Here is a 17,800-nt window from a genome sequence, read left to right on the forward strand (position 1 = left end):
AGACAACCCCTGATTAACAAGCTTTATCTGCAATTGGAATAAGAGGGTAGTCCATATTCTATTCTTGGTACCACGATACTAAGTTCTGGCACCAGTTTGCATGTGGAAGTGAAGTGTCACAGAATGTATTCTTTATCCTTTGTCCTCCTTATATTTGGGCAGGCTGCAGGGCCTGATGACCTCCTGTAGCATTCACGTTCAACACCCTCTCTATTTTCTTCCAACCACCCTAGCTAGTTTTGCATAGATTTTTTTCCCTTCAATATAAAAAGAGTTTGAGTATAAAATAGAAAGTAAGTACTTAGATTTTGTTTTGTTTAGTTTTAGTAGTGGTGGTGGTGTTTTGTTCGTTATCTAATAAAACCTAAAATGACAAAATTCTAAATAAGATTTTTATTATTATAGCACAAACTGAAATTCTAACTTAAAGATTATTAGTTTAAAAATTATGTGAAAATAATATTAAACAATATAGTTTTGGTATAGGTATAGGTATTAATGTCTCACTACCAAATGTATACATCTTTTTGTTATATATAATTCTGCTATAGAGCCACACACAGTAACAACAGGAACATTATATGGGCACATACACACACACACACACACACACACACCCCAACTGAATGAACACGAAGATCTAGATAGAAAGGACAATAGTAACACACATTTTATATGACAAGGATACCAAAAGCTCACAATAAATAAGCATAGCCTTTTAAAAAAATGATATTGTCAAACTGTAGTAGACTAAAACTTGGTCTACATTTCTTGCCCAGAACAAAAATCAACTCCAAATCCATAAAATTTCTCAATGTATTTCCCAGTCCTGGAAGTACTCAAAGATCACATGATCCAAACACTCAAAGATACAAAAAAAAAAAAAAAAAAAAAAAGGCAAGAAATGGGTTGAAATGGACTTTTGTATTTCAGGAAATAAGGCCAAAAATCAGTTAAGGAGATCTTATAAATTTAAAAATATTCCATACAGTCAGGGGAACAGAAATGGCAGTTTTCAGTAACCTATAGAATAGGGAAATACCTTCATCAAATACTTGTTTGACAGGATTAATTTGTAGACTATACTAACAATGAAAATTTGGACAAAAAATCAGCAAAGCTTTGACCATTTTACCTTCCCACTATCATAAAAATGCACAAACCACAGGAAATGATGGGGGATAAACATCCTACTTTTTCCTATTAGCGGGAAGGTAAAATAATTTGAGTCTGTGGAAATTAATGGAGGTTTCCCCCAAAAAAATATAAAAAAAACCAAAAACCTACAAATAGGTATGCTCTCTGAATGTGTATCCTGCCTCTGGGTATTTAACTTAATGACTTCATATCAGCATATCACAGACACACTTCCACATCTGTTCATGTAGTACCAGTCACCATAGCTTAGTTTTAGAGTCCAGCCAGGAGCATAGAACAGAGGAGTAGAAAAAGGTAGAATGCCAGGAATGCCGATGCAGTGACAATAAAGGTTAAGTTATGTCATTTATAGGCAAAGGGGTTCAAATTGAGATAATCACATTGAGAAAATTAATCCAGTTTCAGAATGACAAAAATTGTATGTATTCACCATTTGTTATTCTCACACTTTACATGCATGCATGCAATCACTTATCTAGCTTTTAAAGTATAAGAAGAGTAAAATTGTTTAGAAGCATGAAGTGAGGATGGAAAAGAAAGGAGGGAAAATGAAAATAAATGGATATATGGGGGAATGCACAAAATGTATAACTGTACTAGACCTTTTATTTAAATTTAAAATGTTGAATTGATGTTGTGCAGACTTTATGTTGTTGACAACATTAGCTTCAATGCCAAATAGATGAATCCACAGAAGTCCTCCAAACTGATGTAGAACAAATAATGATGCAATTTTAATTTTCCTGAGATGACATTTCCCCATCTCATGTTCAGTAGAGCTTAAACAAAGACAATATTCATCCTCCAACCTGTGATTTATGAATGGACACTTACTGGATAAAAAGATTAAGGTAATATTCTCTAACTGTCACAGTAATCCAATGATTCTTTAATTACTGGGAATGCCATTTTACAAATCCTGTAAGAATGTAGACAAGAGCAGGGTGGTGGTGGCGCACACCTTTAATCACAGCACTTGGGAGGGAGAGGGTGGATTTCTAAGTTCAAGGCCAGCCTGGTCTACAGAATGAGTTCCAGGACAGCCAGGGCTATACAGAGAAATCCTGCTCCTGCCTCAAAATAAGCAAAAAACAAAAACAAAAATACAAAAAAAAAAAAACAAAAAAAGTATGTAGACAAGTTCACACAATGGGTTTAACCTGTATGTAAATTACTAATTGGCAACTGTGACAATATTCATCTACAACTCTTTTTCAAAACTCCACCAGCTGAGCTAAGTTTGAAACTCTCAGTCACAATCTTGGCTGCAAACTCCCCCTTCCCTGTGCATTAGGAGATAGCATTAAAGAATATTCCTTGAAGAATAACAGTCTTTGATGCTGTGGATTGGATTTTCTGAGAGGAGATAATGGATGTGGGGCTGAAGGATAGATATAGTTCTTTTGAAGGGAATGGTGAGAGCAAGAGGAAATTTTAAAGTTTTTAAACAAACTCTAGATGATAAATACCAAGTCAGTGCAATTCTGAAGGCATTGTAGAAATTGCTGAACAAGGGAGATGGAGAAAGACTGCTTCTTAGGGCAAAACTAAGAAAGAGTCAAAATACAGATCACTGATAATGTGAATAAAAGTCCCATGGCACTTAGCATTCATTAGAACTAATATCTATTCCTCAAAACATCCCCTAGAGGATTTATCCCTTCTTCACGAAGGTATTCCCCCAATATCTATACAGAATTAGTGGCCACTGCATGACTTGCTTCATTATTTCATTATTAGGTAATGAAAACATAGTGACTCTAGAAGCCTGATGGTGAATTGATCTGAAAAAGTGATTGGAGCCTCTGTTACCTTCTGTAAAGTTTGGGATAGCACAAGTCAATACTCTGAAGACAACAGACTGTGCCAAGTGATGGAGTGGATTCCAGAGTTTGTGGCATTGACATTTTCAATCCCATATAAATCATTTTGAAATATAAAACAAAGCTCCTGATAATGTAGAAGGAGTTCTTTTCAATTGAGTATAGCAAGATACACAACTTAAAGACATTTTCCCATATGTACATTAAATTCTTCTGTCAGTCATCAAAGCAGGCTGATAAAAGAGCTCATATAAAACAGTTTGCATCCTCCTACAGAATATGTTCACACAAAATTTTCTGTGAGTGAATAATTAGGCAAAATATGTTCACCTAAATATGATCAAGCTATCATTCATGTATAGATAAAGGAAAACATGCTGAGAATTTCTTCTTATATTAAATATCTAGTAATTCACACATTATATAAATGCAACATGCAGGCCAAATGTCAAGTTAATATTTAAAGAATTTTAAGTGAATATATTGGAGCCAGGAGGGCAGATAAAATAGATAGCATACAAATGACTAATTTCCGTAGAAGTATGCACCTCGTCTATGTGATTAGCATGCTATATAAACACTGTTTTATGTCCACCAAAATACTCAAAGGTTCCTGTGAATTTCTTTTTTTCTTTTTTTATTTTTTTTATTCGATATATTTTTTATTTACATTTCAAATGATTTCTCCTTTTCTGGTCCCCCACTCCCCAAAAGCCCCATAAGACCCTTCTCTCCCCCTATCCTCCCACCCACTCTTTCCCACTTCGCTGTTTTGGTTTTGCCCTATACTGCTTCACTGAGTCTTTTAATAACCAGGGGCCACTCCTCCTTTCTTCTTGGACATCATTTGATGTGTGGATTATGTTTTGGGTATTCCAGTTTTCTAGGCTAGTATCCACTTATTACTGAGTGCATACCGTGATTGATCTTTTGCGACTGGGTTACCTCACTTAGTATGATGTTCTCCAGCTCCATCCATTTGCCTAAGAATTTCATGAATTCATTGTTTCTAATGGCTAAATAGTACTCCATTGTGTATATATACCACATTTTTTTATCCACTCTTCTGTTGAGGGATACCTGGGTTCTTTCCAGCTTCTGGCTATTATAAATAGGGCTGCTATGAACATAGTGGAGTACATATCTTTATTACGTGTTGGGGAATCCTCTGGGTATATGCCCAGGAGTGGTATAGTAGGATCCTCTGGAAGTGATATGCCCAGCTTTCTGAGGACGTGCCAGACTGATTTCCAGAGTGGTTGTACCAATTTGCAACCCCACCAGTAGTGGAGGAGTGTTCCTCTTTCTCCACATCCTTGCCAACACCTGCTGTCTCCTGAGTTTTTAATCTTAGCCATTCTGACTGGTGTAAGGTGAAATCTCAGGGTTGTTTTGATTTGCATTTCTCTAATGACTAATGATGTTGAGCATATTTTAAGATGCTTCTCAGCCATCCGAAGTTCTTCAGGTAAAAATTCTTTGTTTAGCTCTGTTCCCCATTTTTTATTAGGGTTATTAGGTTTTCTGGGGTCTAACTCCGTGAGTTCTTTGTATATACTGGATATTAGCCCTCTGTCTGATGTAGAGTTGGTGAAGATCTTTTCCCAATTTGTTGGTTGCTGATTTGTTCTTTTGATGGTGTCCTTAGCTTTACAGAAACTTTGTAATTTTATGAGGTCCCATTTGTCAATTCTTGATCTTAGAGCATAAGCTATTGGTGTTCTGTTCAGGAACTTTCCCCTGTACCAATGTCCTCAAGGGTCTTACCCAGTTCCTTTTCTATTAGCTTTAGAATATCCGGCTTTATGTTGAGGTCCTTGATCCATTTAGAGCTGAGCTTAGTACAAGGAGATAAGGATGGATCAATTCACATTCTTCTGCATGCTGACCTCCAGTTGAACCAGCACCATTTGTTGAAAAGGCTATCTTTTTTTCCCACTGGATATTTTCAACCCCTTTGTCAAAGATCAAGTGGCCATAGGTGTGTGGGTTCATTTCTCGGTCTTCAATCCTATTCCATTGATCCACCTTCCTGTCACTGTACCAATACCTTGCAGTTTTTAACACTATTGCTCTGTAGTATTGCTTGATGTCAGGGATACTGATTCCCCCAGAATTTCTATTGTTGTTGAGAATAGTAGCTATCCTGGTTTTTTTTGTTATTCCAGATGAATTTGAGAATCACTCTTTCTAACTCTGTGAAGAACTGAGTTGGAATTTTGATGGGTATTGTGTTGAATCTCTATGGCCATTTTAACTATATTAATCCTGCCAATCCATGAGCATGGGAGATTTTTCCATTTTCTGAGGTCTTCTTCCATTTCCTTATTCAGAGACTTGAATTTCTTGTCATACAGGTCTTTCACTTGTTTGTTCTGAGTCACACCAAGGTACTGTATATTGTTTGTGTCTATTGTGAAAGGTGTAATTTCCTTAATTTCTTTCTTAGCCTGCTTATCCTTTGAGTATAGGAAGGCTACCGATTTGCTTGAGTTGATTTTATAAGCTGCCACTTTGCTGAAGTTGTTTATCAGCTGTAGGAGTTCTCTGATGGAGTTTTTTGGGTAACTTAGGTAGACTATCATATCATCTGCAAATAGTGATAGTTTGACTTCTTCCTTTCCAATTTGTATCCCTTTGATATATTTATGTTGTCTAATTGCCCTAGCTAGTACCTCAAGTACAATATTCAAAAGATAAGGAGAGAGGGGGCAGCCTGTGAATTTCTTAAAATGACTTAAAAGGGATGCTCTGTAATGTTCATAGCAGCTTGTTTTGGAATAGCCAGAAAATGGAAGCAAACCATAGGTCCCTCACATGAAGAATGGACATAGAAAATGTGCTTCATTTACACAAGGGAATACTATTCTGCTATTAAGAATAAGGACATCATGAATTGTGCCTGAAAATAGATGGAACTAGAAAACCCAAAAGAACATACATGGCATGTATTCACTGATAAGTGGATATTAGACAAAAAGTACAGAATACCCTTGATAGACCACACAGACTCTAAGAGGTCACACAAGCAGCAAGACCCAAGTTAGGATGCTGCAATCCCACTTAGAAGGATGAGCAAAATAATCATGGGAGGCGGAGGGAGGATCTGGGTCAACAGAGGAGTGGAAGGGATAAGAGGGGGCATGATCAGGTATAAGGGAAGACAAGAGAGAAACCCAGAGGGCGAGGAGAGTGGATGGACATATGCAGTTGCTGGGGTTGGAGTGGGCGTGGGGTGGGGGCAACCTCCTGAAAATCCCAGAGACCTGGTATGACGGTGGCCTCCAGGACTCATTGTGAGTGACCTTAGCCAAGATGTCCACCAGAGGGGATATGGAACCTGAATAGAACACCTCCAGCAGTCAGACAGGGACCCCAGTAGAAGGATGTGGACATTAACCCACCTATAAAACTTTCAAACCTAAATTACTCCTGTCTGAAATAAATGCAGAAACAAAAATGGGGAAGAGACAAAAGGAATGACCAACCAGGGATAGGCTGAACTTGGGATCAAGCCCATGGGTGGGCACCAATCTCTGATTGTATTAGTCATGCTATGGTATGTTTGCCGTTCAGAGCCTTGCATGGATGTCCTCGGAGGTGTTTTACCAGCAGCAGACAGAGATAGATGCAGATACTCACAGCAGGAAATGAAGAAGGGGTGGCCATGGAGTACTCTGCTCACTGATTCCTTGTTATAGCTTTTTTAACCTGCTTGCTTATTCAATGTTTAGAGATTGCACTAAACATAGTGAAACAGCTCTATCACATTAATCATTCATCATAAAAGTTTCTTACGGACTATTATCCTACAGGGTAATTTGAGGCAAGTATTTGCTCAATTGAGGTTCCCACTTCAAAGATAACCAGAGTTTGTGTCAAGTTGAAAAAATGAAGAACAAACTGTCACAACAGCAATACCAAGAAAAAGTCCCACAAAAAAAGCAGCCTGCACAGACGTAAACTCATACACATATATAATAACAAAAGTGAATAAATGATTTTAAACACAAAGACTTTATTGTGTGAACTTGTATATAAATGTATAAATGGGTTGGTGATAATGAAACAGAATTATGCACATAAACAGAAGTAAAAACTAACAGGCTTATGCATATAAACAGGAGGATAATCTAACAGGCTTATACACATAAACTGGAACTGCACTAAACTATTGTTAGCTTAATATGTTTCTAAATATACAGCTGTAAAATCTATAAAACTTGCTTTTCACTCACTTTGAAATATCTTCCTGACTGTAAATTAGTCTATATCATATTTATAAACCTGACAGCAGAAGCCTGAAGATGATCACTGATGACATTAAGATCCACTGTTTTGGCAAGAATTATTCTGCTTGCAAAGAACACTAAAAGTATCAGAGAAAGGGAGGGGGAACACAGAGGGAGAGAACCCTTTTGGACTAAAGAAGGCATGATTTGTGCAAGTGTCAAAGTTACTTGTAGGAAGGCCTTAAGTGGTCCTAGTAAGTCTCTGAGAATATCATTCACAGAAGTTATAAAATGGGACATTTTATACCTTTTACCTTTTTTGTTACTAATCTTGGAATGGGTTAAGAGCAAGCATAATTTAAAAAAAAATGTGGCTAGAATAGAGGACTGCTTCGGCGGAGGCGGCGGCAGCGGCAGCGGCAGCAGTGGCTGCTCCAGCTGAAGGGCCATCAGCAGTGGAACCAAGGCGTCACAGGGACCAGTTAGGCCCTGCGCCCACGACCACTGACCTTCGCTGACCAGCCGGGCAGCAAGCAGCTGCAGTTGTGCGGTGCCTTTCCTGCAAGGAGGCCACTTCAGAACTCGGCCTCCCACCAGTCAGGAGAGGCGCATCCATCTTGGTTCCGTACTCCACGGATCGGACTGAGGTACACAAACATAATCCAAGGCCAACACCGCGGTGGTCTGAGCCCGACGGGCGTTGGCCTGCACCCAGGCCCTGGGCGGGTCGGGGGGGCCATCAGGGTGCCAACCCAGGCAGGAGGTTTTGCACAGGCCTGCGAGCGCGCCGCCGCCATTTTGCCTGCAGGACGACAGAGAGCTCAGGCGGGCAGACCTGTAACAGGCATAGCCTAAGGCTAACAAAGCGGGGGTCCAGGCCCCAAAAGGCACAGGACTGACCCCAAGAACTGGGCGGCTTGGTGGGCCATCTGTGAGTCAACCCCCGCCCAGGTGATTGTTAGCAAAGCAGACTCTCCCGGCGCTTTCAGGGAGCGCGGGCGCGCACGCCCGCCATCCTAGTCACCTGGCAGACCCAATTAACAGTCATAGCCCTAGGGGAACTTTGCTCGGACCTTGGCCTCCCAGGCTTTTGCCTGGACTCAGGGACTGGGCGGCCAGGCTAACCTTGTGTGCGACAGCCCGGTTGGCAGATCGGCTGCCCAGCGGAGTGAGCAGAACACAGGGGAGGTCCCAGTAGCATACACCGTCAGCACTCCCTGGGAGTGCACACGGGCTCCATCTGCTCCACAGACACAATCTGGGGCAAGGCCTCAGGCAGAAGCCCTTAGCTCTACTCTCTCCGCTTCCGGATCCAGATCAGTCTGGGCGGCAGCATTACATCTCCAAGTCCTGCAAGCGGCTAGCTGGGCTTCCGGGCCGCCAGCTGGGAGAAGTCAGTGTGCTCCAGTGAATCCAGCGGGCCCCAGCGGGAGCCTTCGGGTGCCTGCTTTGGGATCTGAACAGCCTGGGCAGCAGCACACTGTCTACAAGCAGTGCAGGAGGTAAGCTGTGCACCAGAGGCCAACTGGGAAGGGGCAGCTTGCACTGGTGAGTCCAGCACTGAGAAGATAAACTAACACCAGTGAGAACTAGATGGCAAAAGGCAAACGCAGGAACGTCACTAACAGAAATCAAGGCAATATGGCAACATCTGAACCCAATTCTCCTCTACCAACATGTCCTGGATACCCCAGCACACCAGTAAAACAAGATTTGGATTTAAAATCACTGGTCATGATGCTGGTACAGGAACACATGAAGGTCATACATAAAGAAATTCAGGAGAAAATGGATCAAAAGTTAGAAGCCCTTGCAAGGGAAACACAAAAATCATTGAAAGAAATCCAGGAGAATACAAAAGCCAACGAGGAGGAAATGCAAAAAACACTTAAAGAAATACAGGAGAACTTTGCTCAACAGGCTGAGGTCATGAAAGACGAAACACAAAAATCTCTGAAAGAAATACAGGAGAACTTTGGTCAACAGGCTGAGCTCATGAAAGAGGAAACACAAAAATCTCTTAAAGAATTACAGGAAAACACAAACATGCAAGTGAAGGCGCTAAGCAAAACCATCCAGGATCTAAAATCAGAAGTAGAAACAACTAAGAAAACTCAAAGGGAGACAACTTTGGAGATAGAAAGCCTTGGGAAGAAATCAGGGGACAGAGATGCAAATATCAACAACAGAATACAAGAGATAGAAGAAAGAATCTCAGATGCTGAAGATTCCATAGAAACCATGGACTCAACAGTTAAAGAAAATGCAAAATGCAAAAAGCTTGTAACCCAAAATATCCAGGAAATCCAGGACACAATGAGAAGACCAAACCTAAGGATTATAGGCATAGATGAGAGTGAAGATTTACAACTTAAAGGGCCAGCAAACATCTTCAATAAAATTATGGAAGAAAACTTCCCTAACCTAAAGAGAGAGATGCCCATGAATATACAAGAAGCCTACAGAACTCCAAACAGACTGGACCAGAGCAGAAATACTTCCCGTCACATAATAATCAAAACACCAAATGTTCTAAACAAAGAAAGAATACTAAAGGCAGTAAGAGAAAAAGGCCAAGTAACATATAAAGGAAGACCTATCAGAATCACAGCAGACTTTTCACCTGAGACTATGAAGGCTAGAAGGTCCTGGGCAGATCTCATGCAGACTCTAAGAGAACACAAATGCCAACCAAAACTGCTATATCCAGCAAAACTCTCAATCACCATAGATGGAGAAACTAAGATATTTCATGACAAAACCAAGTTTACCCAATATCTATCCACAAACCCGGCCCTAAAAAGGATAATAGGAGGACAACACCAATACAAGGAGGGAAACTTCACCCTGGAAAAAGCAAGATAGTAACCTTTCATCAAACCCAAAAGAAGTTAAGCATTCAAATTTAAAAAATAACGTCAAAAATGATAGGAAGTAACAATCACTATTCCTTAATATCTCTTAACATCAATGGACTTAATGCCCCAATAAAAAGACACAGACTAACTGAATGGATACGTAAACAGGACCCTACATTTTGCTGCTTACAGGAAACACACCTCAGGGTCAAAGACAAACACTACCTTAGAGTAAAAGGCTGGAAGACAATTTTACAAGCAAATGGTCTCAGGAAACAAGCTGGAGTAGCCATTTTAATATCAGATAAAATTGACTTTCAACCCAAAGTCATCAAAAGAGACCCTGAGGGACACTTCTTGCTGGTCAAAGGAAAAATGCAAAAAGAAGAACTGTCAATCCTGAACATCTATGCACCAAATGCAAGGGCACCCTCTTTCGTAAAAGAAACTTTATTAAAACTAAAAGCACACATTGCACCTAACACAATAATTGTGGGTGACTTCAACACTGCACTTTCCTCAATGGACCGATCAGGAAAACAGAAACTAAACAGGGACACAATGAAACTAATTGAAGCTTTGGACCAATTAGATTTAACAGATATATATAGAACATTCTATCCTAAAACAAAAGAATATACCTTTTTCTCAGCACCTCATGGTACCTTCTCCAAAATCGACCATATAATTGGTCACAAGACAGACCTCAACAAATATAAGAAGATCGAACTAATCCCATGCCTCCTATCTGATCACTATGGAGTAAAAGTGGTCTTCAATAGCAACAGAAACAACAGAAAACCCATATACACGTGGAAACTGAACAATACTCTACTCAATGATACCTTGGTCAAGGAAGAAATAAAGAAAGAAATTAAAGACTTTTTAGAACACAATGAAAATGAAAACACAACATACCCAAACCTATGGGACACAATGAAAGCAGTGCTAAGAGGAAAACTCATAGCCCTGAGTGCCTCCAAAAAGAAAATGGAGAGAGCATACATTACCAGCTTAATGACACACCTGAAAGCCTTAGAACAAAAAGAAGCTATTTCGCCCAGGAGGAGTAGAAGGCAGGAAATCATCAAACTCAGGGCCGAAATCATTCAAGTAGAAACAAAGAGAACCATACAAAAAATCAACAATACCAGGAGCTGGTTCTTTGAGAAAATCAACAAGATAGATAAACCCTTAGCCAGAATGACCAAAGGGCACAGAGAAAGTATCCAAATTAACAAACTTAGAAATGAAAAGGGAGATATAACAACGGAAACTGAGGAAATCCAAAAAATCATCAGATCCTACTACAAGAGCCTATACTCAACACAACTGGAGAATCTGGAGGAAATGGACAATTTCCTTGACAGATACCAAATACCAAAATTAAATCAGGACCAACTAGACCATCTAAACAGTCCTATAATGCCTAAAGAAATAGAAGGAGTCATAGAAAGTCTTCCAACCAAAAAAAGCACAGGACCAGATGGCTTCAGTGCAGAATTCTACCAGACCTTCAAAGAAGAGTTAACACCAATACTCTTCAAACTATTCCACAAAATAGAAACAGAAGGAACACTACCCAATTCCTTCTACGAAGCCACAATTACGCTGATACCAAAGCCACACAAAGATCCAACAAAGAAAGAGAACTTCAGACCAATTTCCCTTATGAACATCGATGCAAAAATACTCAATAAAATTCTTGCCAACCGAATCCAAGAACACATCAAAACGATCATCCACCATGATCAAGTAGGCTTTATCCCGGGAATGCAGGGTTGGTTCAATATACGGAAATCCATCAATACAATCCACTACATAAACAAACTCAAAGAACAAAACCACATGGTCATTTCATTGGATGCTGAAAAAGCATTTGACAAAATTCAGCATCCTTTCATGCTTAAAGTCTTGGAGAGAATAGGAATTCAAGGCCCATACCTAAACATAGTAAAAGCAATATACAGCAAACCGGTAGCCAGCATCAAACTAAATGGAGAGAAACTTGAAGCAATCCCACTGAAATCAGGGACCAGACAAGGCTGCCCCCTTTCTCCTTATCTTTTCAATATTGTACTTGAGGTACTAGCTCGGGCAATTCGACAACATAAGGAGGTCAAAGGGATACAAATTGGAAAGGAGGAAGTCAAACTATCATTATTTGCAGACGACATTATAGTCTACCTAAGTGACCCAAAGAACTCCACTAGAGAGCTCCTACAGCTGATAAACAACTTCAGCAAAGTGGCAGGTTATAAAATCAACTCAAGCAAATCAGTGGCCTTCCTATACTCAAAGGATAAGCAGGCTGAGAAAGAAATTAGGGAAATGACCCCCTTCACCATAGCCACAAACAGTATAAAGTATCTTGGGGTGACTCTTACCAAACATGTGAAAGATCTGTATGACAAGAACTTCAAGACTCTGAAGAAGGAAATGGAAGAAGACCTCAAAAAATGGGAAAACCTCCCATGCTCCTGGATCGGTAGAATCAATATAGTTAAAATGGCCATTTTGCCTAAAGCACTATACAGATTCAATGCAGTACCCATCAAAATCCCAACTCAATTCTTCACAGAGTTAGAAAGAGCAATTATCAAATTCATCTGGAACAACAAAAAACCCAGGATAGCTAAAACTATTCTCAGCAACAAAAGAAAATCTGGGGGAATCAGTATCCCTGACCTCAAGCAATACTACAGAGCAATAGTGTTAAAAACTGCATGGTATTGGTACAGTGACAGGCAGGAGGATCAATGGAACAGGATTGAAGATCCAGAAATGAACCCACATACCTATGGCCACTTGATCCTCGACAAAGAGGCTGAAAACATCCAATGGAAAAAAGATAGCCTTTTCAACAAATGGTGCTGGTTCAACTGGAGGTCAGCATGCAGAAGAATGCGAATTGATCCATCCTTGTCTCCTTGTACTAAGCTCAAATCCAAATGGATCAAGGACCTCCACATAAAGCCAGACACTCTGAAGCTAATAGAAAAGAAATTGGGGAAGACCCTTGAGGACATCGGTACAGGGAGAAAGTTTCTGAACAGAACACCAATAGTGTATGCTCTAAGAGCAAGAATTGACAAATGGGACCTCATAAAATTACAAAGTTTCTGTAAGGCAAAGGACACCATCAAGAGGACAAATCGGCAACCAACAAATTGGGAAAAGATCTTCACCAAACCTACATCAGATAGAGGGCTAATATCCAATATATATAAAAACTCAAGAAGTTAGACTCCAGAAAACCAAACAACCCTATTAAAAAATGGGGTACAGAGTTAAACAAGGAATTCTCACCTGAAGAACTTCGGATGGCAGAGAAACATCTTAAAAAATGCTCAACTTCATTAGTCATTAGGGAAATGCAAATCAAAACAACCCTAAGATTTCATCTTACACCAGTCAGAATGGCTAAGATTAAAAATTCAGGAGACAGCAGGTGTTGGAGAGGGTGTGGAGAAAGAGGAACACTCCTCCACTGCTGGTGGGGTTGCAAATTGGTACAACCACTCTGGAAATCAGTCTGGCGGTTCCTCCGAAAACTGGGTACCTTACTTCCAGAAGATCCTGCTATACCACTCCTGGGCATATACCCAGAAGACTCCCCACCATGTAATAAGGATACATGTTCTACTATGTTCATAGCAGCCCTATTTGTAATTGCCAGATGCTGGAAAGAACCCAGGTATCCCTCAACAGAAGAGTGGATGCAAAAAATGTGGTATATCTACACAATGGAGTACTATTCAGCCATTAGAAACAATGAATTTATGAAATTCTTAGGCAAATGGATGGAGCTAGAGAATATCATACTAAGTGAGATAACCCAGACTCAAAAGGTGAATCATGGTATGCACTCACTAATAAGTGGATATTAACCTAGAAAACTGGAATACCCAAAACATAATCCACACATCAAATGAGGTACAAGAAGATAGGAGGAGTGGCCCCTGGTTCTGGAAAGACTCAGTGAAACAGTATTCAGCAAAACCAGAACGGGGAAGTGGGAAGGGGTGGGTGGGAGGACAGGGGAAGAGAAGGGAGTTTGCGGGACTTTCGGGGAGTGGGGGGGGGCTAGAAAAGGGGAAATCATTTGAAATGTAAATAAATTATATCGAATAAAAAAAAAAAAGAAAATAAATAAATAAATAAAAAAAAATGTGGCCAAAGGAGTAAAAAGGCAGATGCATAACTATTCCATCAAAATATCAGCCAATCCACATAAGAAAAAGAAAAACAGCTTTATCTCTTAGGAACAAAAATCAAAATCTTAGCTCTATTGTTTCTTGGTTGCCCTCAAAATTAAATGGTAAAACTATGTTATTGAAAGCTCCATGCTCACCAGGTTCTAGATATAGATAACTCAAGCATAGCGTCAGATCATGATGCTTAGGCTGCTCGAGAAGACATGATCATTGGTCTTACCTATCTGATAATCCTATGAACTATAATACTAATCTTTCAGGCAAACTGTTATCATGGGTATATTAGTAGCACGACTATTATGGAGACATCTCATTGATTGCCTTTGAGGCCCATACTAAAAGGGGAAATCCATATCTTGTACTGTAAACCCAGCCCAAAACTCTATCTGAAGTAGTCTTGGGCCCTATGGAGGAACCTAATATTGCTGCTCAGCTAAATTGACTGGGCATCAATTTCCTTTTAAATGTATATTTATATTTGCAGACAAAGGCTACTCTTAGCCATTATCAGGGGATTATTTTTAAGTGAATAAAATAAATGCAGATGTGTGGCAGGATTTTCCACATCCAATCATATTAGGTGAGAGGAAGGTCTTCTGATTGGACAGGAAACGGGAGGCGGAGCTAGGAGTTGGGGAGACACAGAGATCACAGGAGGAGAAAGGAGAAGCAATGGAGATGGCTTTGGATGTGGACCTGTGTGACATTTACTAGCCAAAATAGCTAAGTTTTTATAAGGTTAAAAATATTGGGAAAATGCATTTATCATTATCATTTGGCTCTTAAATTACAGTATGGGCATCATGTAAACTGTGATATTGCTGATATGTAACATGATTGATTATTTAAGCTTTAAGAGTTTCACTTTACTTGGTTACTGGAGTGTTGGTCCACTGATGGCAGAGAGGGAACACAGCTGAGATGCTGTGGGCGCTAACTAGGCGACAGCAGCAAGAACAGCTCTGAGCAGGACCCTACCTGGACATGGTGCTGAGGCCTGGCAGGAAAGGAGAGTTGGCAGGTTCTCATTTCTTTTTATATTTCACACAACATGGATGTAGGGAACTATGACCACATAATATGCTGAGAAGAAAAAATAGATGATGGGTGAGCCCTAAGTTGGCATTTAAACCATCCCTGTAAGTCTCAGGGCCCATTGCTGAAACGATGTTAGAATCAAAAACAATAAGAACAAATGCTGGAAAATGCCATGACACAGGTATGGGAGGCATAAACTCAGAGCAGCTGCGCCCACTGTCCCTGGTTCCACACTAATCAGCTGTGGCAAGATTCATGACTCCTGAGGCACCCCCACTTAGTCTTGAAAATTGACAGATTTAAAAATATAGAGCCAGTTGTGTACCCACCGGTGAGCCCACCATGCTATTATGGATAGTTATAAACGCATTGTCAATCCAATGATCCTATTTAAACTCTGGGACACTGAACAGTTGTGAATATGGGAAAGACAATTATAAGGACAAGGGTATGCTGAGAGGGGAGGCAGGGAAAGAAGAATGGTAGATGATAGTAATATAAACACAATATATTCATGTGTGGAACTGTCAAAAAAAACAAAATTTATTAGTAAAAATAAATAGGATAAGTAAATGAATAGAGTTCACAAAACATGAAATAAAAATGACCAAGAAACATGAAAAATGTTCAACATATTTTGCCATTATAGGAATTCGAGTAAAACTTATATTGAGATTCCATATCATCCCATTCAAAGTAGTCATAAAGAAGAACTAAGGAAAAAAAAAAAAGAGTCCTTGTACACTGCTAGTGGAGATCTAAAATAGTCCAGTTTAACAAAATCTACATATTTTATGATATTTATACTAAGTATTTATTCAAAAAGACTTCAAGTTATCATGCAAATGGTTCTGCAACACTGTGTATAGAATCCTAATTATGAACCAAGCTCTGTCTATCTACAAAGGAATGCCTTAGGAAGATTTTATATATATATAAGTTAAGTTATGTTACTGGAAAGTAGATGTGCAACCTGAGATATTAAGTAAATTTGGTCAATCTCCAAAGTATAAATACTGTATGTTTCTTTCATTTGTAGGTCTAGAGTTTATATAGATTTATAAAGTGGCATATTTACAGATAGCATGAAAGTAAAAGTACATATGTACAGAGGAAAGGGGATTTAATCATGGGATTTGGGGCAAGATAGAGAAGGGAAAGGATATATGAGAGATGTACTAAAGTACACTAGATATGTGTTTCAATGACCCAATATAAGAATAAGAAGAAAAGAAAGATTTTCTTAAAAAGACTAAAGGGGTAAAAAACATTAGTTTCTTAAGGGAATAATTTAGGACAAAGATTAATCTGTAAGTATAACATTAAAATAAAATGCACAGAAGCATGTTGAGGGGATTTAAAGAGGCAAAGTGCACATAAGAGAAAGGATTCTGAATGCCTGAATGTAAGACTGAATGTTGCCTTCTGTCCCTGAACTAAGTATCTATGTGCTGTTCTTGTTAGGCAAGTGCTTGACCATGAGCTTAGTTCTGCAGATTCTTCATGGTTTCAGGTACCTGAACCTATTAAGGACAACTAAAATGCATGAAAACCTAAAATTATGGAAGAGTTGTATGAAAACACTATGGTGTATGCATACTGCTCCAATCAAATTTCAAAACAGTAAAATCAGAGGTTCTAGTTGATGCTAATGCACATGGTGTTTCCTAAGCCTTTAGGAACAAAGAGGTCGTTAGGCATTTTATTACACCTAAATTGTAATATTTAACAAAGAAGACAGATGGATTATTGATATATGATCATAATTAGTTTTATATGCATCAAAGAGGAGTAGAATTTCAATATTTAAAAAATTTTATTTGCATGTCTTATAATAATTTTTTGTTACAAAAAGTTTTTATGGTTTGGCATCAAAGTCACCTCATCTGAAAGAACGAACTGCAACATTAACTTCTATAGGTCTTTTTTTAATTACATGCTTGGAACTTGTTCTTTCAATAACCACTATTGCTACCATGGTTCACATTGCTGAACTATCATTTATTCACAGCCTGCTTTAGAAATTTAAACAATCTCTCTAAGTTTGGGAGTACATTTTTAAAGACATATTTTGATGAGGTCACCTATGAATAATTTCCAAGGCTTAATGGTACCTTTTTTATCTTTATCATGCTAAACGGTCTGTATTCCACGTAGGGTCACAGCTTTTGGTGTCATAGTTGATCTTCATTGTCACCATACAATTTAGAATCCCTGAAATGCATCTCTACAGCTGTCGGTGATCTATGGAGATGGGAAGACCTACTCTGGCTATGGGAGCACCATTCCGTGGGCTGTGGTTTCAGACTGAATTCAACAGTGCATTTAGTACCAGTGTTCTATGCTCAGATTTTCTTTAGGCAATGCAACACAGCCAGCTGGTTCTTAATCTCCTGCTGTCATGTTCTGCCTTTCAAAATAACTGCTCTTCCCTGAGGTTATTTCCTGTGAGATATTCTGTTATAGCAATAAGA

Source organism: Apodemus sylvaticus, chromosome 3 (assembly GCF_947179515.1).
Source record: "Apodemus sylvaticus chromosome 3, mApoSyl1.1, whole genome shotgun sequence".
In the NCBI taxonomy this organism is placed as follows: Eukaryota; Metazoa; Chordata; class Mammalia; order Rodentia; family Muridae; genus Apodemus; species Apodemus sylvaticus.